The 25,055-nt window shown below is 36.1% G+C and overlaps 1 protein-coding gene across 6 annotated transcripts in view; it reads left to right on the top strand.

The window, feature by feature from the left end:
* The window catches only part of TUSC1 (tumor suppressor candidate 1), a 53,073-nt gene that overhangs the window by 13,292 nt on the left and 14,726 nt on the right, over positions 1 to 25,055 (top strand). For 3 of the 6 annotated variants that reach the window (XR_005978080.2, XR_012053279.1, XR_012053278.1), the window contains exons 2-3: positions 19,412 to 19,501; positions 19,964 to 20,071. The gene's annotated coding sequence lies outside the window, so the exon portion shown is untranslated. Of the gene's footprint in view, positions 1 to 2,687; positions 11,912 to 19,411; positions 19,502 to 19,963; positions 20,072 to 25,055 lie in introns of those variants that run through there. The other 3 variants (XR_012053277.1, XR_012053280.1, XR_012053281.1) reach the window with 2 other exon arrangements.

Here is a 25,055-nt window from a genome sequence, read left to right as displayed (position 1 = left end):
CATTTCCTCCCATAAGTGGGCAGGATGAGGTGTTGTTGGTTCTCTGTGCACCAAGAGAATATATTAAATGTCAAGCAATCTGCAAAGACATGCCTCTGCTTTGCCACCCTGGTATCAGCCAGCCTGCCATGGACATCTTTCATTGGTTCTGTTTGTGTAGGAATGTAATTGTGTCAGTATGTTTGTGTTTGGGAAATGTAGACTAATAAATTCTGATACATGTTAATAGATTTAATTTTTATAAATTTATATGTGCTTATGAGCTTGAGACCCTCAAAGGTAGAGTTACATGGGAATAAAGACTGTACTGAAAACTTGGTAGAGGTCTTAGTGTCTGAATCTGTTCTGCCTTTTTTTAAGATGGAGAGGAAAGCATTTGAGAACATGCAAGATGCAACATTTTTTAAAAAAGACTATTTTGATAAATGAAGGTGACAATTATTATTTTTGTGTTAAACAATGAGCATTCCCATATTTTTTACCTTCAGATGCATAAAGCAGTGACATGTTGGAGCTGGGATTTTTTAATGAACAGCCCAGATCAATTGAAATAAGATGTTTGTAGTGATGGAAAATTGCCATTTTCATTAATGTTGAGGTGAAGTAGGTTGCAGAGCTATTTCACAGGAAATCTTTTGAGTGCCATCACAGTGTTTATCTTCCACAATTCAGCATATATATTTCAAAGGTAAATCAAAAAACTAGAAGATAATAATAAAAGAAAGCTCTTCTACTTTTTTTCCTTGTCCATAGTATAAAAAGAAATTTGTAGTAATTGTGGGATGGTAAAGGGACATTGTTCCTAGCTGGGTTTCCTACAAAGTCCTTGTGGAAATGATCCCTTTTTTGAGTGTAGGCCTATACCCTCCTGTAATTTTTTTCTGATTTTAGTCACTTTGGGACAGGGTATTCTTCCTTTTTCTAATCTAGGGCAATTTCAGAAGTCCAGCTTTTCAAATTTAACTTTCAAAAAGCTTTTCTGGAGATGAGCTTCAGTAGTGAAGTGAGAAGAATAGATCAGGGACAGGTAAAGGGACCATTTAACTAGGCACAGTTGACAAGGAAAAATGTCATTGGGGATATATCCAAGCCCAGCAGATCAGAAATAGGTTCAGTTAGAACTGTTGATGAGTCCACTCCACTGGGTGAAAATATACAACTCTAATGGTATATAGTCATATATATTAACTATCAGAATAATCTGCCTAAATATATGTATATGTATATTAATATATATAAATTTCACTGTAGAGCAAACATCAAGAATACCTCATCTTAATGAACTATAGTTAATTTAAACTATACAAACCGACTTCATCTCAGTGATTGAAAAGGCAAAAAGGGGGGAAGATTCTTTCATGACAGCCAGTGGTAGAGATTTTTTTCCTGAAGTTCTAAAGTTCTAATTTCATGCGTAATAATATTCAGAAGATTCAGAAGTTTCAGCTTGAAAATATTTACTAGACATTTCTGTGATTCATTAGTTCAACTTTAAACAGTGCAATAGTACTCCCAGTTCTACTGCTTGTGGCCAAAAATTACCTTTTTTTTTTTTTTTTAATTTGTGCTCAGGAAAAAGAGTAAAAGCTTTATTGCCCCAGTCCTGCCCCCCACCTTGTATTTTCATGATTTAGCACAATTCAGTAACTCAATTTAAGTAAATGTGAAAAATGCCCCTCCCTTTAAATTCTTTACACTAAATGTACAGTTAAACGAATCTCTTCTTGATTTCAGAAACCATCTGAGAGAGCTTTTGTTTCTCCAAAACCTCATATTCCAGCTACTGGTCTTCTCAATCAAATAAAAGTGATTTTAAAAATAATTGCTTTAATGTCTTAGATGTCTCTCCTGCATAGGATAAAGCAAAGGAGCAAATTTGCATTTACTGATTAAAGGTGGATGTATGAGCTTCTATCACAGCCTATATGTACTCCAAAGAAGACATGTTTTACCTGATGGTAAAACATGGTTACTTCAAGAACTACAGATTCATGTTAGATTGGTGGGGGAGCAAGGGGCGATATTTTATTTCAGGGTGTGTTAATGCATTTAATATTATATTTTTGAAACAGAAACAAAATGTTTTGATATCTCTGAAATGTGATAGAGACCCCCCCATCAGAATTATTTTATTTATTGTTTTTTAAAAATATTGCTCTGAATTAGAACAGAAATGTTTGATTTTGTTTTGCTTTACAAGATTTTCCATGCACTGACGCTTAGCAGCAGAGCCATATGACATAGATCTAAAGGCACTGTTCTCTTATGCTCTATGTAAATCTTGCAAGTATTGTTTAAATCAGAATCTGGCTTTGTTTAACAACCTATGTTTTACTTTCTACACATAAACATAGACATAAAGTATAGAGTGAAGGTCCTCTATGTATGTATGAAGCTGCGTGGAAAAGATTGTTGCTTCTGCATGTATTTTACTGCACAGTCGGTGCAGTTTTATTTAATATAGCTGTGTTCCCATGAAATTCAAATATTTTATTGTTACAAAACTCTCAAAATATTCTTGATTGTAGGATCTATCAGCTATCATGCATCTTCTCTAAATTAGTTTCTTAGAAAAGCAAAGGCTGTCTTTTAACTGAGTTGTGTGTTAATTTTAATTTGTTTTTAAAAAGTCTTTTCCTAACTTGCTTTTTCCTGGAACAATGTTTTTCATTCTATCTGGTTTTGAGGGCTTTGGAAGAGACATCTATTGAAAAATACCTAAATCTTCTGGAAGATGTGGAAAATACCTGAAAAGAACATTTTAAAGTCTCAGAAGCTTATCTGATTTACCAAGAGGCTTTGTGTTTGGAGAGAGAGAATGGTCCATTCCTCGGAGCTCACATGGAGAAAATCGTGGTTTGTTTTACAGTTATATCCGCTTCATCTGAAAATCTTGGCAGGAACCTGGTGTTATCATCAGCAGTAGTGATGATGGCCCTGCAAACCAGAAAATGCTGTTTTTAATATACTATATGGGCTTCAGGGTATACTCTTTATAAGAAATAAACCCAGTGAAAGCAGTGATTTGATGCAGGTGGGCTTCATTGATTTAGTAAAATATATTTACTAATATTAATATAGCCTTCTTTTATTCTCTGTTGGGTGTTTGTCATGAGAGAAACAAAATCTTTTTCATTACACTTAAAATAAGTTATTTGCAATTTTGGATGGAGAAAGTACCTAATGACCATTCAGGTTAAGATTAACATCTCAAGTGAACAGTCCTGTCATGAAACAAAAAAAATATGAGTGTAGAAATATCCTAGACTTTACATAATTAAATCCAGTCAATAGGGACTGTAGAGGAAAGCAGAAGGCATACCTTCATAGTCATTTGGTTGCATTGTATGTGATTTACACAATTCTGCCTTCTTCAGAATGTCTTTAAACAAAAACCCAAACAGTCATCCTGGTTTTAGTAAGGCAACAAACACCAGAGTGCATCTTTCAAGCGCGAAATAGTAGATTGTGAAGTCTTTCTTCAAACACAATACTCAGTGGTGACAGTCTAAGCTTGCTTTCTGAAAGGATATGTCCCCACATGCTGAAACCTGATAGCTTAGCTTTGCTTTAAGTGTGTGCTTTAAACTAAAGCAGTTGGGGGAAAAAAACAATAGTGTTTCATTATAGTTAACAAAGAGCCTTCTAATTGTTAGTTTCATAAAGAACTCTGCTAGATGTCCTTTGTTTCTCTTTAAATGAGTGTTTTGTCCAGTCTGATGAATATAATTTTTGTGAAAGGTCATTTTCATTCATCCTCAACATGCACTATGGTGACACGTTGTCCATAAGCAGGCTGTTATTTAGAGTTTTTCTCATTCTGTGTAAAATTAGGCAGTGAATATTAAGTTAATGTATGTTAAGTGCCTCAGGCATATTCAGTGTTCATAAAGTTCAGTATTAATAAAGTTGGAACACTTCCAAAATATTTAGGGTATATAATTTTCAGTTCTTGTCATTTTAAATTAATGGCAACTGTTTCTTTAAAAATATAACATATTCTCAATTAAGGGACTTATCAAGAAACTTCATGATATATGTAGAGCAAGAATTGGAATAAAAAGTGGTTTATGTTCCAATCCACAAATATGTGTTAGATGGTTGCATGTGTCTCTGCAAAGATGAAGGGGGATTTTATGTACATTGTCTATATCATGGGCTGATTTTGTGAAATGCTGATCATGAGAAAAACAGAAGGGTTTTAAGAAGTCAATTCATGGACATTAAAGACATTGATAGCAGACATAAGAGAGATCAATGGAATGTATTTGAAGTTGGAGATGGGACAGAGGAAGTGTTGAAAGAAATGTTATTTATTTTGATGAGGAAGAATTATCTCAGGTTATGAAAGATCTTACTTTAAAAAACGCACAGTGATTATAGAACTCATAAAAATCTGTCAGCAAGACAAATAATAAACATATTAATGGCTCTAGTTTATTGTGTAATCATGTGTCGTGTGAATACAGTTATGTTTAACTGCTGCTCAAAGGCTAAAGTCATCTGTTGTGCACAGGGCTTGACAGCACCCACACTATTTAAAATTCACTTTTCTTTCAAACTGAGATCCTAAATGCTGCATGAACATTTGTCAGACTGTATTTCTTGAGATGAAAAAAGTCAATGAAAAAATCAGTGTGACCTTCCAAAGTGGCTAAATGTCTTTCACCCTCACAGCCAACAAGAGAAGTCTCTTACCTTCTTTTGAAAATTAATGATTTTACTAGTTGCAATCATGTCTTCTGAAGACAGATGGGAAAAGTCAATGGGAAATATACTGCTAAAAAGCCAGAGAACAAAATACAGATTGAGCTATAATGTACTGCTAAAAAAAAAAATATTTTTAGAATTATTTTTCTGATTTCTGAGAAGCAGCTCACTGGTTGTTTTATTTTTGGTCATAGCCACATGACTAGTTGTATGCTAGAGCAGCTAAGCAGAGCACAATCAGGGTTTGTGTCCAGTTAAAATTAATATATCATCACTATTGAGGCATACTCTATGTAGTCTGTAAACACAAGGCTTAAGTGTGAAAATTTACCAGCCCATTAAAAATATAGAGCTTCTGTAGAAGCCTTTGTGCTGTCTTTAGCTTTATTATTTTATTATAAAAATGTTTTGTAATAGTTTTAGCAAGACTCCAGTTGTACAAAAAATAGCACCTAGAAAAGATAGGTATCTCTGTAAGCAATGGTTTGCATGCTTACAGAGCTATCTCCACAATTAGAAGCCATATCAATATTTTTTTGATCCTTAATGCAGGTTGCTCAGAATGAAAAATGTAATGATAATGGGTTGATTTTTGAAAATTTAATTGATAACCCAATTTATTTTAATGTACATTTTTTCATGTGGCAAAAATTGAAGTCTAGCAGACATTTAAACTTAAAATTTTTAGTTTTCAATACTATCATCCTATTTATGGCTGAAAGTTCAATATGTAGAAACATTAAAATTCTGACTGGAAAATTAGTTTATTATGGTAACACACTGAATTTTTGTAATCAATAATGTCCCTAAACATGGCTAATTACTGCCAGTAACCAGTAGTTAGACTATCATGGTAAAGGGAAAGAAAAGCCAATGGTACAATTTGTAGTTAGCAACCATCATTTATACTATTGCTACAGCAAAACAATTTTTTGTTTAATTATGTATTAAAAATAAGGCATTTATTAGTAATTTAATTCATAATACCACTGCTAGATTCTTTTTAAAGTTATAGTAATCAGTAAAGAAAGGTGGGCAAGCACACCATAAACTTCTTTCATGCTTTTTGCTTCTTGAGTAAGAGGATTTCCTCTTCAGGTAGGGGCAAACCACTGTGCTTTATCCTGCTGAGAATACCAGTAAATATGATAAATAAAATGACAATTGATGGTATGAATTCTTATTTACTGTTCTATGGACTGATATAGCAACATTTTGTATGGATTGTATCCTGCTTTTTATGACTCATCACTACTTAGAATGGCTATGGAAAAGTAGAGAATTTATGCAGCTTTTCCCACTTAAAACCCCATTCATAAAGATCTTAAAATTTAGTCTATCTTTATAAACATGTGCTCTGTCTACAAGTAGTATTTGAATAGATGGAGTATAATTTTCAATGGTTTGAGTTTGACTTACTGGTGTTGGAAGATAAGGTAAACTTGTTTTTTCTGCACACCAGGGCATGCCTTCATTTCTCTATCAAAATATATACTTTCGGAAAAAGTTATTGCCACTTGACCACATTACTGCAGCCTTTGAGCACAAGGAACTTGCACACGAGGCAAGCACTGTACTAGAGATTATGTGGTTAGAGATCTGCAATTTAGCAGAACAAAAAAAATTTGTCAAGCTTTCCATATTATTATTATGTTTAGAATATCCTCAAATACAATGATTCTTGTGGGCGCAAAAAGCCAAGTGGTGGAACCAGTGTGGGGATATTTTTTCATTAAAATTAAATTGAAGATCTCCCTTTATATTTCATTCATACTTAATACTGCACATAACTTGTTTAGTGAGCTCATTCTTTTCTGTATGTATGGCTCAGGACCAGTTCATGTTATTTATCAAGGCCTTAGGTTGGATTGCTTTTAAATTGTTTTCAAAGGCAGAGAAAAATAGGTAGTAAGAGAGGAAAAAAGTATAAAAAAGAAGACTGGTAAAGAAAACATTTACAAAATAGTAATATATTCAATTTATCATAAAACTTCAGAGATTTGAAACTAGTAAGGAGGCTGACCCTAGTACAACTGTTTGCTTCCAATTTATGTATTTTTCATGGAGATAATGGGAAAACAACTTAGATGAGGTGAGAGCAGGAGCAGTTTATTCCTAGAGCTACAGGAGAGATCACAGAACAGCAAAGCAACAGTCTCTGCTAATGTAAGCTCTGCCCAAACGGTGCAGTTTTCCTCTTTTTATACCCCCTAGGGTAAACACAGTTCTTCATCAAACCTATCAGAGAAACAGGGGGAGGTAAATATCAGCAATTGAAATCCTTCAGATAGGGAAGCTTCAGACAGTACATCCTTTTTCAAATATTCACTTTAAAAACAAATTAACTAATTTGTTAATTAAATGGTTCTGACTGGCAAGGTTAGTCAACTAATGACTGCAGAGACTATGAGGCAATAACTATTTTGCTTCCATATTTCCCCTTTGAGACTTACAATCTATCATTTTTCTCTTATACATCTAAAGTACAATAGAAGGGCTGCAGATCCTTGCTCATGACTCCTGGGATCAGTTGTTCCTTGGACTGGTGTGTTGCATCATCTGTTCTTGTCTCTGGGTTTTATAATCCTGTGTGGTCATCAGGCCTAGCACTTCTTACCTTCTCTTTTCCCACATCCCCCAAAACATTCAATACCATGCCTAACCAACCTAATGGCCTTCTGTGGTGGAATTACTACATCAATCAAATAAGGAAGGGCAATAGATGTCACGTAACTTCGGTAAGACAGAAGTTTTGACACAGTCCCCTGCAACATCCTCCTCACTGAGTTAGAGATAGTTGGGTTTGAAGAGTGGTCTGGTAGATGGATGGGGAAGTAGCTGTACAGTGACATCCAGAGAGTAGTGGTTAGTCTCAGATGGACATCAGTGACAAGTGATGAGAAGTCTGTACTGGGACAAGTGTTATATTTTCATTAATGGCACAGATGAAGGAATCAAGTGCATCATCAGCAAATTTGCAGATGATTCCAAGCTGAATTGGTGCTGTTGACACTCCTGAAGGATGGAATGTCATCCAGAGAGACCTGCACAAGCTCGAGGTAGGTCCATGTGAATCTCATGCAGTTTAACAAGATCAAATGCAAGGTGCTGCACCTGAGTCAAGACAACCCCCAGTATAAAGACAGGATGGGGAATGAAGAGATCAAGAGCAGCCCTGTGAGAAGACTCAAGAGTGGTGGTCAGAGATTGCTGTCTTCAACAACACCTACACACTGAACTTGATTTAACATAAACACAGCTGCCTACTCCCCTGTGCTCTTTTTTTTTTTTCCTTTTTTTTTCCCTGAGATGATTTCTAACTTCTGGTTTGGGATCTTGTTTTCTTTTTGGAGGCATCCACATACAAACAAATACATCCCATTGAAACTGGTGTACCTTACATTGTTTGGATGCCAAGGCACTCCATAAGTGCATTATTTTACCTAAGCTGTGGTACTTTTTATAGGAAACTTAAGTACTTGGAGGTTTAGGAGGGTGGTATGAACGCATCCAACATTCTGGAGTCCCTTTTGGGATACTGGAATTTCTCCTAGTTATCTGGCTCCTGTTTGCATACATTTCAATTCTGCCTGGGTATCAACTCTCCTCTGTTGCTGACATGTGTATCCAACCCAACAGAAAACAAGGAATTAAAGAGAGAGAGACAAGAATCTTGGGAATGTGCTCCCCATCACAATGTCTAGCCCCAGCCCTCTGTGCCAGCCAGGCCAAGAGCACTGTCATGCCAAGAGATTCCCAATCGTAACTGTCGGCTAAGTTCCAGTCTGACTTGCAGCTCCTGATCTTAAAGGTTTCTGGGGCATTGTACCTCTCTCACGGGCAGTAGAGGCTTTCAGCAGGGACAAGCTTCCAGCCAAGAGGATGTAGGAGTCAAACCACGGCACCATCTTCCACCCCAAAAGTATGACAATTTGATTTAGATGAGTTCAGAGCAGGAAGTTTACTGCTTTAGCAGAGATTACATACTATCATCACAACAGCCTCTGCTGATTTGGGCTCTGCCCAAATGGGACAGTGATGGGGTTTATATACCTTTAGGGTACACAATCTTCATCACAATCTTAACTAAGCAGGAGATAGTAAATAATAACAGCAACTAAAGTCCTTTATAAAAGAAGGATCCAAATGCTGCATTCTTTTACAGATAATCCATTATATTTTAATTAAATGGTGCTGACTGCCATGACCTTTAGCTGCAAGTCTTGACTGTGAGTCTTGCAAAGGCCTGTGAGCCATTAACTTTTACCTCCTTATATTCCTATGGCTGTTCAGCAAGTAGAGGTAATCTTGCAAGACACAAGTTTTGCCAACATCTTATTTATAAGGAAGTGACACAGGTGCCAGAAACCAACTGATCTAAATCTTACAGCTCCACTAATATTAGTGGAACTGCATGGACTCACAAGGCAAATAGGTTTTCAACCACTTCATATATGTTTTAAAAGCAGCTGCCTTTGTAATTCTGTTTTCAGAAGTAGAAACCAAAGTGTCATTACTGCCTTCATGAATGAAGGTGTTTAGCAAAATATTAAACAAGTTATGAGACTGCACTATGAAGGGACTAAGGGCACATATTTAGGGCTGTTGGCTGGAAAACATGGTGGCTCCTTGTTACGGTAGTGAAAATGATGGGCCCGATCAGCTGTTGGACAGGAGAAGCCAGAGCCAACATGGGTTTGTTGTCTTTTTTTTCTCTAGCTTTTGTTGCTGAGGCCTGATGGTTTTAGGATATTACCCCTTGCTCAAAAGAGGGTCTTTGCTAATCTTGTTTTCTTTTGTCTTGCTAGTAATCATTGTCTGTGTAGAAGGACACCATGCCGATACATAGCCCCCTCTGTTCATCTTGTCCTCTCTCTGGCAACTTTTTTACCTGGGTGTCTCTTCTGGGCAACTAAACTCATATTTCCCCCTTCAGTAATCACATTGCTCATATAAGTATGCAAACCTGTGTTTCACTGTGCCATTGCTGTAATAGAAAATGCTTGCATATTGTTAGTTTTACTATTTTACTACGTTTATACTGATATTTAATTATTTTGGGTACACTTATAATTTACTGGTGTCACAAACCTCAGCTTTACTACAGCCATTTTAATTTTTCCAGCTGGAATGCTATTATCTATCCTGCCACAGAGTACTTGCAAGCAGTTAGAGCTGCCCACAGAGTATAAAGACAGTGCGCAGCCCAGAAAAATAAGTTTTGCTCCCATATCAAGTTCATGCCACAGGAAGCTCTCGGCTTCACCTATCATGTCTAACTGCGTGGTGTGTGTCACCAGGCATTTGAGGACCCCCATGTTCTCCTGAGCATTACCCAAGGAAAGAAATCTTTCACTGGTATCCCAGCACACTGGGAATAGCTATGCTTTAAATATCCTCTCACTATCACTTTGTCTCTTCCCTGACCTCCACGAAGAAAACCAGAAAGAATTAAAAGAACTTTCCATTTAAAATTCCACAGCTGTTAGACACATTATTGATTTATCTCTTACTGCCACGTCTACTAGGATTGTACACTGAAACAGATTTTGTTTCATTTTGGTTTCTTTCACCAAATATTGTTTTGATTTAATTTTTTTATGAGTGTAGTTTGATACTAGTCTGTCAATGCCAGCAATTTTACTAATAGCAAATAGATAGAAATATGCCTTCTGGGGAAGGCTTAAGGGAGTTAACCACAGTTTTCAACAATGGAATTATAGCACAGATGGGACAATCACCTGATTAGTACAATGGGTCACCAGCATTGAGTTGACATCAAATCAGTGTTGAGTTGACATCTCCTTGAACAGGCCAGAGGACTTACTCTGATTAAAGAAGGTCAATAAACATGCATTTGCAACTGAAATGGCACTGAAGTAGGTAAGAAAATGTTTTAAAACATAAAGATAAATGGCGTTAAGTAGGAGGAGAATTAATAAGAAAAAGTAAAATGTACACTGCCATGTAGTCTAACTTTACAATTTTTGACTTTTTTTAAAGCATGCGATAGAAACCATTATGGTACTTGGAAGTCCAAACAGTAATGACAAGGTGATGATGCTTGGAGGAGTTAAAATGCTACACAGGTTTCTTTTGTATTAAAAGAGTAAAATCATAATGAAGCAACAAGGAGACTACACAGAAAATTTTGTGTGTTCTGTGAAACAGGTTTCCTCCCACTCCATGAATAGAATAAAAACTGAAAAAAAAATCAAAAATATATAAAATCCTTCTGTAAATTCATCTTTTGTTTGAGGTTTTTAAGCGTTTAATAGCAATAATGGAATCAAAGTTGTGACACTGGTTAATCCTGGAGTGCCACAATCACTTACTAACAAGGATTCTTTTAACTTCTACACCCTCCCTCCATGTATTCAAATTTTACTCTTACTGCAAATAATACAATGTAGGTCAGATTATTTTGTAAGGAAAAATAGAAAGTAATGAATTATAAGCAGATCAGAGGGGTCTTTTTATCTGACAATCAGAGCTCCATCAATCTCTATCACTCCTGCAAAATTGTAGACTGTCTGAAGAATTTGTTGTTGAAACCATACTCACTAAACAAACCAGATTGTAAAACAGGTGGACTTGCATTATGCTTTAAAAACAACCTGTGCATGCATTTTATTGTACCTCACAGTGGGTAGTATCCATAGGAAAGTGCCTTTGCAGATACTAATTGGTAACAAGAAAAACCTCCTATAACTATTCAGGTTTTGAGGTTTTTGCCTTTCCACTGCATATTTTGTGCACAGGGAGCTTCATCCCAGGAATTCAGTACTGATAATGGAAGTTTCTATTTCAAGGTTTCTGAAATTTCTATTTGAAATAGTATATTGCTTCATAGCTTCTTTAGTCCTTTGATTCCACTGTTATTAATTTCACTTATTCTTGGCTACTTTACTTTTAATTACTATACTTTTAATTTCTTGGCTACTTTTTTAAAATTTCTTGAGATAAAAACACCTATATAAAAATATTCCAGTGTAATTATTCATGGAGAGTAAGCAATAAGACTCGAATTCTTTCTTATGTTTGCTTTACTATGTGGATGAATTAATGCTGGAACACATTAGAAACAAACATAGTTTTATTTGACTAATACTGAATATCCACTAATTCAAGGATACAATATTCTTCCTGATGCAAAGAGGTGGCTTCCAATCCCTCAATGAAGTAATCTATCCCCACCAAACCATGACCTCCCCATGAAAACAATCTGCCTCAAGGTAAAGATAAGGCTTATAGGACCTAAAGGGAAAAGGTCTTATAATTTTTTATTAATTTTATTCATTTATTGCCTTTATTAATTGTGTTTTATTAATTATTTGCCTTTTGCTTGTCATGAAGAGGATGAAAGACATAAATAAAATGCCCTAAATGTACCAGCATTCATAAAATATTACCTTTTTGATGGTGAGCATGCATGTCTTCATCCCTGTATCATGGCTTATGTCTGGTATCTTGTCTGTGAATGTGACTTCTATGGACATCAAAAAAATGTGTTTACAAGATTCAAGTAAAAAGGTTTCTTTTACTTTTCTCTCCATAAATAATTTGACTTCACTTTTTAATGATTTTATTATTTTTTTTAATATTGACATTTGATTTGATAAAATTATTATCATATTAGATGGGCTTAATGTAGTGATTCCTGAACGGAATATTAACTGAATAAATGAGACAGAAGAAACTGGCAAGCGGCAAAGAGAAGAAAATGGGTATGGAGGGATCCCAGACCACTTAGTGTTGACATCTCTTTGCCTTATGAAAGGAGGAGAATTGTGTGTAGTGTACACAGGGGACTAAAGAAGCATTTGAATGTATTTTCTCAGTGATGTCTACTTTATATTGCAATGACCATATGGGTGTCATGCAAGTTAGTCCTAATTTTCACAGATGTAACCAAGATAAGAAGGAATTTTTTGGACTTGTTTTTTTTCCTCCATTTTCTTCACAATAGTGGCTAAAGTACAATGCAGATTTCCTCTCTTGCTACACAGGTATCTTTTCTCATCAAAGCCCCTTCTCTCTGTGACACAGTTCTTGTTCAGTAAGGAGTAGCAGCAGACTAAATGATTCAGAATAATTATCACATGTGTGATAAACTAAAGACAAAATACAAGATTAATCCAAGAGCCTGAAAAATTTTCAATAAAGAATTCTCACTAGCCATGTGTGGTGCCCATAACTGGCCTTTTTTCCTGTATAATCTTCAGTGATAATTGTTTGTGACACTGGCCTAATCCTGTGTAATTATTATCTTTTAATCAACACCAGAAACTGATTTCATTCCTTGTAAACCTGCTTTCAACAAAGCAGTTCCTTTTTTTTTTAAACAGAATGCTTTGATATTGTTTAAAAACAATAAGTAAATAAAGTAACAAATGTAATCAGTAAGAATGAAAGAATAAAGTAAGAATTAAATCAGTGACTACAGATAAAGGAAAATCCTGAAGAGTCTTTCTTGTCTTACTCCATGAATATTGTGTGATCTAGTTTTATGATGGGATTTTAAGTGAAATCCCAGTCTTATGGTGGTCCATGAGATTTAAGACTTTGCTCTCTGTGGAACCAAAATTTCTTTGGGAATGTGTCATGTAGTTTTTAGTTAAGCATACATTAATCAAATAATAAAAAAAGCAAAGGAAGAATCAAGGAAGCAAAAGGAATGCTGAAGATTACATTTAAAGTTCTACAACACCATCGATTACGTGATTAATGGCTGAGTGGTGTGAAGAAGAACTCTTCTGTTAAAATCAAAAGCCAATAAGCATGAATTTTCCATAAAATTTCAAAATGTATTGGGGAAACTACTGATTAATATCTGCAAATATGTAGTTCTAGGGTGTCTAGATAGTGCTTGTGCTACAACAATGTTACAGTCAAATAATCTAATTACTACATTCAGAAAGAACAGATGAATCTACTTTACTCCCTTGATATTGGAGTCCAGTAGCTTCCAGGGTATAAAATAATTTGCTGCAATTTTATTTTTTCAAATTTTGTTGTACTTTTTGCCTTCTTTTTACTTCTACCATAGCAGCCTGATATGCTGCTAGTAAAGTCCAGGGTAAAGAAGCAAAAAGAGCCTTTGCATAATATCCACAGATATTTAATTCAGCCATGCAGTGAGATGTTCAGAGTTCCAGGCACACACACATGGAAGGGTGCAGGTTTCTTTCCCCCAAAGCACCCGGGATCACCCTGGTCTTGAGGCAGTACAAAGATGAGGGCCAATTAGGGAATAGGGAGAGAGTGGCTCAGGGACACAGGAGCTGACATAGGAACAGGGGAAGAGCAAATGTGGTTTTACTGGCTTTTGGATGGAAGTTCCTTGTGTTTCCCAAACCCATGGGATGCCCCCCAGGGTCTCCACATTCCATCCTGCTAGGAAGCAGACATATCCAACTTCATCAAAAATGTTGTTCTCATTCTTTCTATATGTAAAACTGGATATTTAAAAACTTACAGGAATGAGAAACTAAACTCATGAGATTCCAGCCAAGTTTTATCAGCCTGAGAGGCTGCTCAGTAAATTTTATTATTTCAGAGTATGCAGATGGTTTCTCATGCATCATATCTCTCTGTGAGTTCAATTCTTTCCTTTGGAAATTGAGTTAACATCAAATCTCAGTGTAAAACACAGTTGTAGCCACCATTCTTGTTTGTTATTTCCCAATGCATGTGAAACTGAAATAAACTCCTCTCATCAATAGTTTTACAAACACCATTTTCACTGTTCTCATATCCTCAGCATGGCAAAAGCAGGCAGCCTTTTGTTTATGACAGGGATGTCATAATGTCTATAGTGGACTCTCATATATATGTAAGCTGTTCAACTAGAGATACAAAAAATGCAGAAAATACAAATTTAGGATAAATTATTGTCATGGTCATGATAGTTTCTTGCCATGTCATTATGGTTGTGAACTCACACCCAATGAGCTGAAGTAATTTCTGAAGAGGGTAATACTGATGGGGGAAGAAAGCTGTTACCTTTCTGAACAATCTGGAAGTATGACTTTGTAGGGTTTAAATGGAAATCTAACTGATCTGGGGAAAATGTGCAATAATGGATAGAAATGTCATATACATCTCTTAAGTGAAATTTTAATACAAAGAGATCCTCTTCATTTTGATTCCTAGTGTATTATTTTGCGGGTAATTTGGTAAAAAGTTTTTACTTCTACAAACATGACAGCTCTCGAGTTTAGAGACCCAGCAAGTCATTCACATTTTTGAGGTGTTGAAGACCTAATCTTGGGGCTTTTTCTTGACAATTTTGACTTCCAAAATTCCTGCCAGGTGCTGATTTAAACCTGTTGGCAGATTGCAGGCAAACATTGCATCACAATTTCATCCTAATTTCATATTTACCCTCTGCCTGCCTGTCATTCATAGCAGATGGAGAGACTTGGCTGTCCACAGCAGCTTGCCTCTGAGGAATGGTCTTTTGAAACTAGCTTGGGCATATTACTTAGATAGTCATAAATAATTCACTTAGATAATTATAAATAATTTAACTAGCTGCACTCTGGTAAAGAATTGAGATCAATTGAACATTTATTTATAATTGTATCTTAAAAATGAAACCTCTGAAAGTGGAAATGTTTCTTACTATTTAGATGTAAATAGCATCAGCATAAAGTTTTATATTTTAACAGAAATCCAACAAAATTACCACAGTCTACCATTTGTGTTAGTAACATTAGCTGGATTTGTACACGTCTTCAACAAAGTTGTTAATTGTAAATTTTCAAGGTCATAGAACTTTTCAAGGCTTTATGAGAAAACTTGGCACAATGAGGCCCAGATTCTGCAGTTGATGTAAACTACAACCAGGAGTTCTCAGCAATTTCGCGGCTGGTTTGATCTGCTGGTAGTGTTGGGCAATTTCTTTTGCTGAAAGCAGAACAGACATCTCATTTGCTGAAAGTAGACTAATTTTATGGAAAATTCTCTGACTGCTGGCTTTGTGATAGATATCCATCCATCCATCTATTTCTCTGTTTGAGTATAAAGATTTACTCTGCTCCATACTGACCAGAGAAAATGATCTTTGACCATATGAGATTAGACTCATATGGTAAAATTTCCACTTCTCTTCTTAATTTTACAAAGGAAATTGAAGCAAAAGTGATCATGAAAATCATTGTCTGAAAAATTTTTCTTTTTAAAACAATAAAAAATATTTTAGTTTCTTACACACACAAAAATCCTTATGAAGGTTCAAGGTCGCATTTTATGTTCCAGTGTTCAAAGCATAACTCAAAACATTTCAGAATGAAATATCAAAGTATTTTGCCTAAAAGGGTCAAACCAAAATGCTTCAGTCTGTCAGAACTTTTTCTTCTGTTCTCTTTCATGTTTTTATTTCTGAATTATGAACATAACCCAAATGAAAATAATTTCAGATAAGTACCTCTTATAGACTTTGAACTGGTGTCTTGGGATTTTGCTTTCGAGCTGTGTGAAGTAGGATTCCACGAGTGGTTCTTTCGATACCAGAAATTAGCTCAGAGGACATTCAAAACCTGATCCTCTTTGGAGGTAAATTTTGATTTATTCTTTTTAAGGCCTTGATGCCAACAGTTGATTACAGTTTCTTTCCACCATTTTTCTGTTGGTACAGAATCCAGGTCCAGGCCACAGTTTTGTGCTGCTTAAATTTTTTTCTCTTTTGGTCTGAATTTTTACTGTTCCACTTTTCACATGAACATCACTCTTATTTGAGTAATACTTTATCATCTATCATCTTTATCATCTTTATACTAACACATCACAAAAAGGACACATCATTGGGATTATGCATTCCATAAGATCGATAGATAAAATCCCTCCCCTTTTTACTAGCTGTAATGGGGACTGTTAATAAGGCCTGCAATGGCATTAAAATGAGAGTATTAGAATAAAGTCAGATAGAATTTCTAGTTTTGACTTCAATTTTCACTTCTGAACACAGAATGGAACAATGTATGTCATAATCATTTCAGCTTAGCTGCAATAAGTAAAGGCAATTCAAAGCAAGCCCATCTTTTAGACAAAATGCAAAAATTCCCAGTATTATTCAGTGCAAAGTTTCTCAAAATAATCTTGTTCCTTTTTGCAAAATGAAGTTAATTCTACTTGCAGCCCAGTTAAAATTGTGAGATGTCAAAGGCATGGACCTTTGTATGCTTGAAGTCAATCACAGAAGAAGAAAGCAGAGAAAGGTTTGAGACCCACCATAAAAGGTATCTAAGAAATAATTTCTAAATTATTTTCAAATTTGGAAGGTGCTGCACTTGGTTGAATAGGCAGATGCATTAGTTTACTGATGCTAACCAACTCAGATTTATTTATATTTATTAAGCCATGGAAAACAAAAAGGTAAAAACCCTCAAACATGTAAAAGAAAATTTTTCCTCAAAACTAGTGGCATAGATCATGCATCTTGACTTTTTAATCTCTATTATATAGGAAATGGGAAGCTAGAAGACGAGGGACAGATTGCTTAAGATGTTTTTAGGTACTGGAAAAATACACATACTTAAAAGCTTACTTGGAAGACTGTCACCTCTCCTAGTCAGAGACAGGAATTTGTAGGTATGTTCCTATTGTAATGTGAGACAAAAAACATAGTAACTAGAATTGGAGTGACCCACAATGACTACATTTTTTAAGTTTACCGGCAGAAAATCCTCTATTGTAAGAACATTAGCTAAACTGCTTCATGTTGAAAACAAGAGGGATTAATTCTTCTTGGGGTCTTCAAAATACATAGCAGTCAGTGGGGTTTTCTTCCCAATTTCTTCCTAGTCTTGCAGCTATTGTGGTTTCATGCCAGTTAGCAGGCAAGCCTCTTGCACATTTCTCCACCAACAGGACTGGTGGTTATGAAGGATAAAAGCCAGAAAACTCAAGGGTTGAGATAAAGACAGTTTAATAGGGACATCAAAAGCAGTGCACACAAACAAAGCAAAACAAGGAATTTATTCAGTGCTTCCTTCCCATGGGCAGGCAGATGTTCAGCCATCTCCAGGAGAGCAGTGCCTTACCATACTTAAGAACGACTCATTAAGACAAATGCCATCACTTCAAAATCTTCTTCTTCCCAGTTTATATACTGAGCATGAGGCCATATGGTCTAGAACTGGACTCAGCTGTTACAGCTGTGTCCCTTCCCAGTTACCTCATCCATGTCGCCAGAGTGGTTGTGTGAAAAGCAGAAAAGACTTTGGCTTTGTGTAAGCTCTGCTCAGCAACAGCAAAAATATCTCTATATGATCAGCCCTGTGTTCAGTGCAAATTCAAAACAGAGACCCACACTGATTACTGTGAAGAAAATTTACCCAGCCAAAACCAGCACATCCACAAAGTATAAACTTGTTCCAGAGGAGATGTTACTATGTCAGCTGAAAGTGAGGAGAACTTTTTTCCCAGTATGAACCTCAGAGGTCCATTCCAAATTCTTCCAAAGGTTAAGGAAGAATTTCTGTCAAAGTAAACGTATTTATGAGATATTAGCTGATTTAGTCAGAACTACATTTTGGTCCTTTCTTCTCTTTTGGATGGCAGGGGTTACAACTAAAACCAGAACATTTCTAATAGTTTGCTATCAACCAGAAAAAGGGAATAGTAGTAGCTACAGAGCCTGCCTTTGCCTTTCTTGGGAGAAGGGGAATGAAGGAAAAAAAAAGAGGAACAAAAAGAGTGGTTATGAGAAAGGAATTTACAGAAAAGACAGACTATTAAACTTTAAATTGAGCTGGATGGAACATAATTTCTTCTAACTTCTGGAAACTGCCTCAAGTTACTGGAACTTCTGACCCTATTTCCTTGCTAAGGATCCTTCAATAGATCTGCAGAAAGTGACATAGAAAAGAAAACTAATAGTAAAAAATCATTGAAATGGCTCCCCTTGATTTCTGTGACCCTTTATACGACTGTGCACATTTACTAAATATTTTAACTTCTGTGCTGTCGAAGAAAAAATAGGTTTAAAAAATAGTGGCTTAGGTTTAGAGCTATATATCTTTTACGAAACATTCAAGAAACAGGCACTTTATTCACAAAGACCTGGGAAAGTAGTTAAATGTAAGCTTGGATTCTAGCATGAATTTATGGAACCTCCTAACTTAATCTCTGAATCATTATCGGTTTTTAGTGCCAGTCAGCATGCATCTGATATTCGTGTTTATTTTCTTTAATTATGAAGCCACATCGTTAGTTTTTTGTTTATAGGAAAATCATATAATCTTATAAAGGTTTGGGATGAAAGGGGGTCATCTAGTGTAATAAATGGGGAGGAGATGATTTTCCTTTAAAATGCGTTTATTTAGAGAGACCAGCTCGGGTCGGGGCCCAACGGGCCGCCGCTGCTTCCCAGAGATTGGCCAAGGAGGAGGAAATGCAGCTTTGTCCGCTTCACATGCAGGCAGAGCCAGGGAATCCGTCCTCACAGGAGTGGCAGGATTCTTCCCCTTCTTACAGTCTGCACTATAGTCTAGGGTCCTCAGGCTATTTGAGGTCTCTGGTGGTTAGAGTGACAGATTAAAAGCGTCTCTCTAGGTACTAGAGTTAGTTGCTCACCCTTCTTCAAGCATCTCGGCCCATAATTTTGTGAAGGCTTGTAGTTCTAGGGGATTCTAACATGGTTTCTGAGGAGTTCCTGCATTTGCATACTGTCTCTGATGTCATCTCCTCCTCACAGGCCCTGGCGCCATTTTCCAGGAAACAGCAGCCGGCAGAACAGTGAAACCAAACCTAGCACAGAAGGATTTCTAACAAGGAAAAGACACAGGTAAGTGATTAGCAGTTTTAACAACATTCTAACAGGGAATAATTCTATAACAAGGTTAGCATAACTTTATAACCCTTCTTTTTATAACATCTAGCGTCAACCCCCTTGCCATGGACAGGGATACCTTTGATTAACCAGGTTTCTCAAAGCCCCATCCTGACTGGCCTTGACATCCATAGCTACTCTGAGATTCCTGTTCCAGTACCATGAGACATCCATAGCTACTCTGAGATTCCTGTTTCAGTACCTCACCATCCTTACAGTGAAGAATTTCTTCCCAATATCTAATCTAAACTTATCCTTTTTCAGTTTAAAGCCATTCCTCCTTGTCCTATCACTACATGTCCTTATGAAAAGTCCCTCTCCGTCTTTCCTGTATGTCCCCTTTGGGTACTGGAAGGCTGCAGTGTGGTCTTCCTGGACCCTTTCTTTCTCCAAGCTGAACAGCCCCAACTCTCTCAGCCTGTCTTGACAGGAGAAATGCTTCTACTGCCTGATCATCTTCATGGCCCTCCCCTGGACTCATTCCAACAAGTCCACATCTGTCATATGCTGGATGCAGCATTCCAGGTGAGGTCCTACAAAAGAGGAGTGGGGGTGGGGGTGGGGATAATAACCTCCTTTGCCCGGTTGACTGCACTTCTTTTGATGGAGCCCAGGGTAAGTTTGGCTTTCTGGGCTGTGGGTGCACATGCCTGGTTCAACCTCTCACCCACCACCTCCTTCTCAGTGGGGCTTGATCCATTCTCCACCTGGATCCATTCTCTGTGTTTGTGCTTCAAATTACCCCAACTCAGGTGCAGCATGTTGGACTTGACCTTGAAAAACTTGATGTTTTCACAGGCACCCCTCTCAAGCCTGTCAAAGTCCTGCTGGATGACATTTCTTTTCTCCGGTGTGTCAACTGCACCACTCAGTTTGGTGCTTAGCAAATGTGCTGTGGGGCTGTTGGTCCCACTGTCTGTGTCACCACCAAAGATGTCAAACAAATGTAAAACAGGCAGTAAAGCAGTAGTGGGCCCAGATATAATTCTAGGCCTCTGTGCAAACTGCATTGCATCATTCTTTTTGGATGCCTTTGCAAAGCTCTAATGGTACTTCCAAGAACAGAATTAACAGAAATCTGCAGTCTGTCCAAATTTTTGAAGGGATTTTGCCTTAGTTTCTGGTGAGGGAAAAGAGATCCCTAAATGAAATTTTCTGGTGCATTATTCAGTCTGTCTACAGTAAGTCTTAACTATCATGTGCTGTTGCTGCAAATCTAAAGATGCGGATTTTGGCTCCTCTGAAATAGTACCTTGTGGTGCATCTAGAGTTTTTTTGCCTTGTTTTGTGGAAGGAACAGATTTATGGAAATACGCAACTCTCATCTCACACTAAAAAACATGCCAGGTGATGTGGCAATATTTTTTGATTATGAAAATACCTGCTCTAACTCAAAAAGCATATCTGGACTGTTGACTCATTTCAGTGAAACCTGATCTTTTTTTGAAAAATTCAAATCTTCATTTCAATTTTCTTTTCTTTTTTGCAAAACTTAGGGGTAGATTAGTTCTGAAACCTTTCTATGTTTCACTGTCAAAGATCTGTTATATCTGTTATTAAAAATTAATCTGTTTTCAATTTAAACATTTTTTAAGGAAAGGGGTTTTTTTTAAATCCCAAACCAGTTCTGTTGCTGTGATTTTTTTGTTCAGCAAACAGAAAGATGTTATTTTTTAAGTATATGGCAGCTCAACCCAGCAACTACAAACATAAGCTTAGAAAATAGCTAATAGGAAATGTGCATGCCTTTTATAACAGCAAGACCTGTTAACACCCACAAAAAGATCAGCTAAAAGTCATGCTAGGTCGTTCCTTAATTGAATTCAACTAGCCTGAATAGGTAGCCTGAATAGCTTTCTGAAACTTCCATTGGTATTCAGTCCAAATTTGGTGAATTGTTTTTGGGTTTTAGGGAGGTCACCTGCTGTATCTTACTGCAAGTAAAATTATGTTGTTTCTGTACATTCATATAACCTTAAAAATCTGTAAGAATATGCAGCCCACAATAGAAATGTAGAATTAGACTGGGCATTGTTAGGGGACTTTTATTCTTTGGTAAAACCTATTCCCTCAAATAAAAGCACTTGATAGGGCATCTTTTTCTCTGAGATCTGGTGACAGGTATCAGATTAATCGGCAAATAATTTCGCTTGGCTGATCCCATTTGCATGCAGTGCTACTCAGGGTTACCTTTCAAAATCAAGTGACTCTTCTCCTGCTATCCCCTCACACAGAGATATCAGATAAAGATAAGTAATTTATTTTTCATTCAATTCATATAGCAAAGATTGTTAAAGAAAAGGGATGTTTATTACATTCTAAGACCAAATGCATTGTTCTAGTCCCACTCAAGAAGCCAGGAGTAGAAGCTTTTAGTATAGAGGAAGAATATGTTTGCCGTGCAGCAGGATTCTTTAATGCGCTTAAGGTTACCCAAAATACAAATGCAGAAAGGCTTTTTTTCATTCTCCCGTCCCTTTATCCCTTCCTCCCTTTCTGCTTTGTTTTCCCTTCTCCTCCTGCCTTTATCTGTCCCTCCTGCCCTCCCATCTTACCCCCTTTCTTCCTGCTTTGAAAGTCTATTACGACGTTTTGTTCAAAAAGCTCAGATTGGCCAAACATGCATAGTGACCCCTTTTTTGCCTTATTTCCTATTTTAATTGACTGTCAAAGGTCATATATTGCTATTAGAGCACAACATGAGTGGCAGCAGGAGTCAGGGATTCTGTGGTTTTTTATTACATCCATAAAACCAAAATTTACTTATACTATCACCTGCTCTAACCCCAATTTTTTTCAAGATGTGATAGACACTGACCTTAGTGTCTGACTGCTATTGACTATGTAAATTGCAGCAAATATAATTCTGCTTACTAAACAATAAATGTGCCCTTTTTGATCAGGATGGGAAATACAACAATAAAACATACACACAGAAGATTCAGGCAAACAGACTAATCAAGGTGACATAAAATGATAAAATAATGCCTCACTGGAGAGGTCACACCCTTTCTTTTACTGGTATTCCCCTCTAGTTTTTTCTTCTACCAATTTTCAATTTCCTCATTTTGGCAGAACATCCTATATCCATCTCCAAGTGTTGAGACACATGCAGTAAATTTTAACTCCTGAAGAAGTCCCACTAATGCTACTTGAAATATTTGTGATCTCAAGAGGAGAGGGTTGTTTTTATTTTTTTTTGTTGTTGTTGTGTACAGGAAAAAGTGCATAAAGTGCATAAAGGCTATGTAACACAAAAAGTGAGTACTTGATATTAAGTTGTTAAAATGCTTATATCCTTTTATCATTAATATCTAACTTGGGTTTTGCAAACAGCTTCACGTACTGCTTAGATGAGCTGAGATCAGTCCTTTTACCTGGTCTTTGATCCAGGTCCACAATAAGGAAATTTCAAAATGTAGTTATTTGCTGGTTTATATATTGAAGATTACTTATATGTGAGGTAGCTGGTGTAAATAATTTTAATTATAAATTAATTGATAATTACTATAAGAAAACTTCATAAGGTACTGAGACTCATTCTCTTTTGAACATTTGACTTAGGGCTCTGAGAGAGCCCCACAGAAAAGTATGTGTAGTAAAATAATCCATTTGTTTTACAAATTATCCTGATGATTGAGAAGACTTCAAAGACTGTTATCAATTACAACTTTTTACTTGTTCTATTCAGAAGTATTTACCAATCCCTAAAGAATATGTTTGCCCAGACTGGAGGTTTTAAATCATATTATGCAAAATAATACCAGCAACATCTGTAAACTTTGCCATAGCAACAGTGAGAAACTCCTGTGGGTCAGAAAGGAAGACAGCCGTCTTTCATTTCCTACTGATGCCAGTGTCCATGGAAACCTCTTTTAATAATATCTGTGTCAGGCTGAGAAAACAGGAAAGCTCTCTTCTAAAAGAGGTGCATTAAAATAAAAATTCTTTGCAAGGTCAAGCCTTAAGGAAGAAGAACTCATCACTGGAGAGAGAAGGACTACTGTAAATACTCAGTTTCTTTGCTAAGAATTCAGAGAATCACATTAGCATTCTTGAACATGGACAGAGGAAAGTAAAGCCTAAGATGTTACACCCCTGAGAATTCACTTCCTTCATTAGGAGAGTATACAGAGGATGTGATTACATGACTTGAGAGTTTAATTATGAGCAGAAAGCCCATGTACTGTATGTTAAAAAAAAAAAAAAAAAGCTGAACTGCAGGAATGCCATATGGCAAGTGCCCATAAACTAAGAATATGTGCATAGGAATATTATTCACATGGTAGCATTTTAGAATATCTGTAAACTCAGCACTTTATGGATAAGTGGTTTGGAGGAAACAGTGCTGCCACCCTCTCCCACCTGGACTATTTGAGTTGGAAACAGAAGTTATTTTCTTTTTAAATCATCATTGTGGCAAGCCATCCTTATCTTCCACCTTTGATTTCCACAACAATTCTCACAACAAATTAGCACATAGATGATTTTGAGTTCCAAAGTTTACAACTTTGTTGTTTTTATTTACAAATAAAAACTGTCACACTGTGTGGTTCAATTAGGAAGCAGTTTTGATTATTTTTAAACCCTAAATATTATATAAAATCAAAGGAAAAAAAAAAACCAAACCCAGATTAAAACCCCACAAACAAAAATAAAAGCACAGGAAAAAAAAAACCAAAAACAAACCCAAAACAACCCAACCAACCAAACCAAACCAAACCAACAACCACGCACACACAAAAAACAAAAACAAAAACAAAAACAAAAGAAAACCAAAACCAAAACAAAAAAAAACCAAAAAAAACCAAACCAAACCAAACAAAAAAAAACCCACAAAAAAAAGAGCAACAAAAAAAAAACCCACACAAAAAATACCCCAAAACAAAAAAAAAACCAAAACCACCCTACCAATGTTAAAATTCAAAGCAGTATCACATTTGAAGAGACTTTAAATTAAATGTGTAGATTTCAGACTACATCCCATAATGTAAATTTTTATTATATTACAATAAGAAAAGTAATCTTCCACAGAAGTTACAACAATTGCTTAATGTGCCTATGAATGTGGCATTGTGCTAAAACTTTCCCTTTCTTTGTAAGACACACTTACATGACTGATCTCAATTTCTTTTCTCACTGAAAGACGAAAAGAAGAAAATTCTCCTAATGGTTCAATAGTTTGTGGAAAAGGATGAAATACTTAGATTGTACAGTCCATACATAACCTGCCAGGGAAGAAACTTGAGGTCTAATTGATGAAGGAATCAAACTATCAGAAATATCTTGTGGTTTAAATTATTAAGATTTCTATACACATGATTAGAAGACAAGCCCATGATATGTTCTAAGGAAACTTAACAAGTGCAAATTAGATCTTCCTTGTTAAACCAGGATCACCATGAGCTGTAGTAAATTTAACAAAAAAGTAAAGTTACTGCAAAGAATTTTTAAAATATGCTTTCTGTCTAAATGTATATATAACCAGAATATTTAAAATCTCTGGATC

Source organism: Taeniopygia guttata, chromosome Z (genome assembly GCF_048771995.1).
Source record: "Taeniopygia guttata chromosome Z, bTaeGut7.mat, whole genome shotgun sequence".
NCBI lineage: Eukaryota > Metazoa > Chordata > Aves > Passeriformes > Estrildidae > Taeniopygia > Taeniopygia guttata.
Note: the sequence above shows the minus strand (reverse complement) of the source record. Positions and strands in the feature narration are given on the sequence as shown.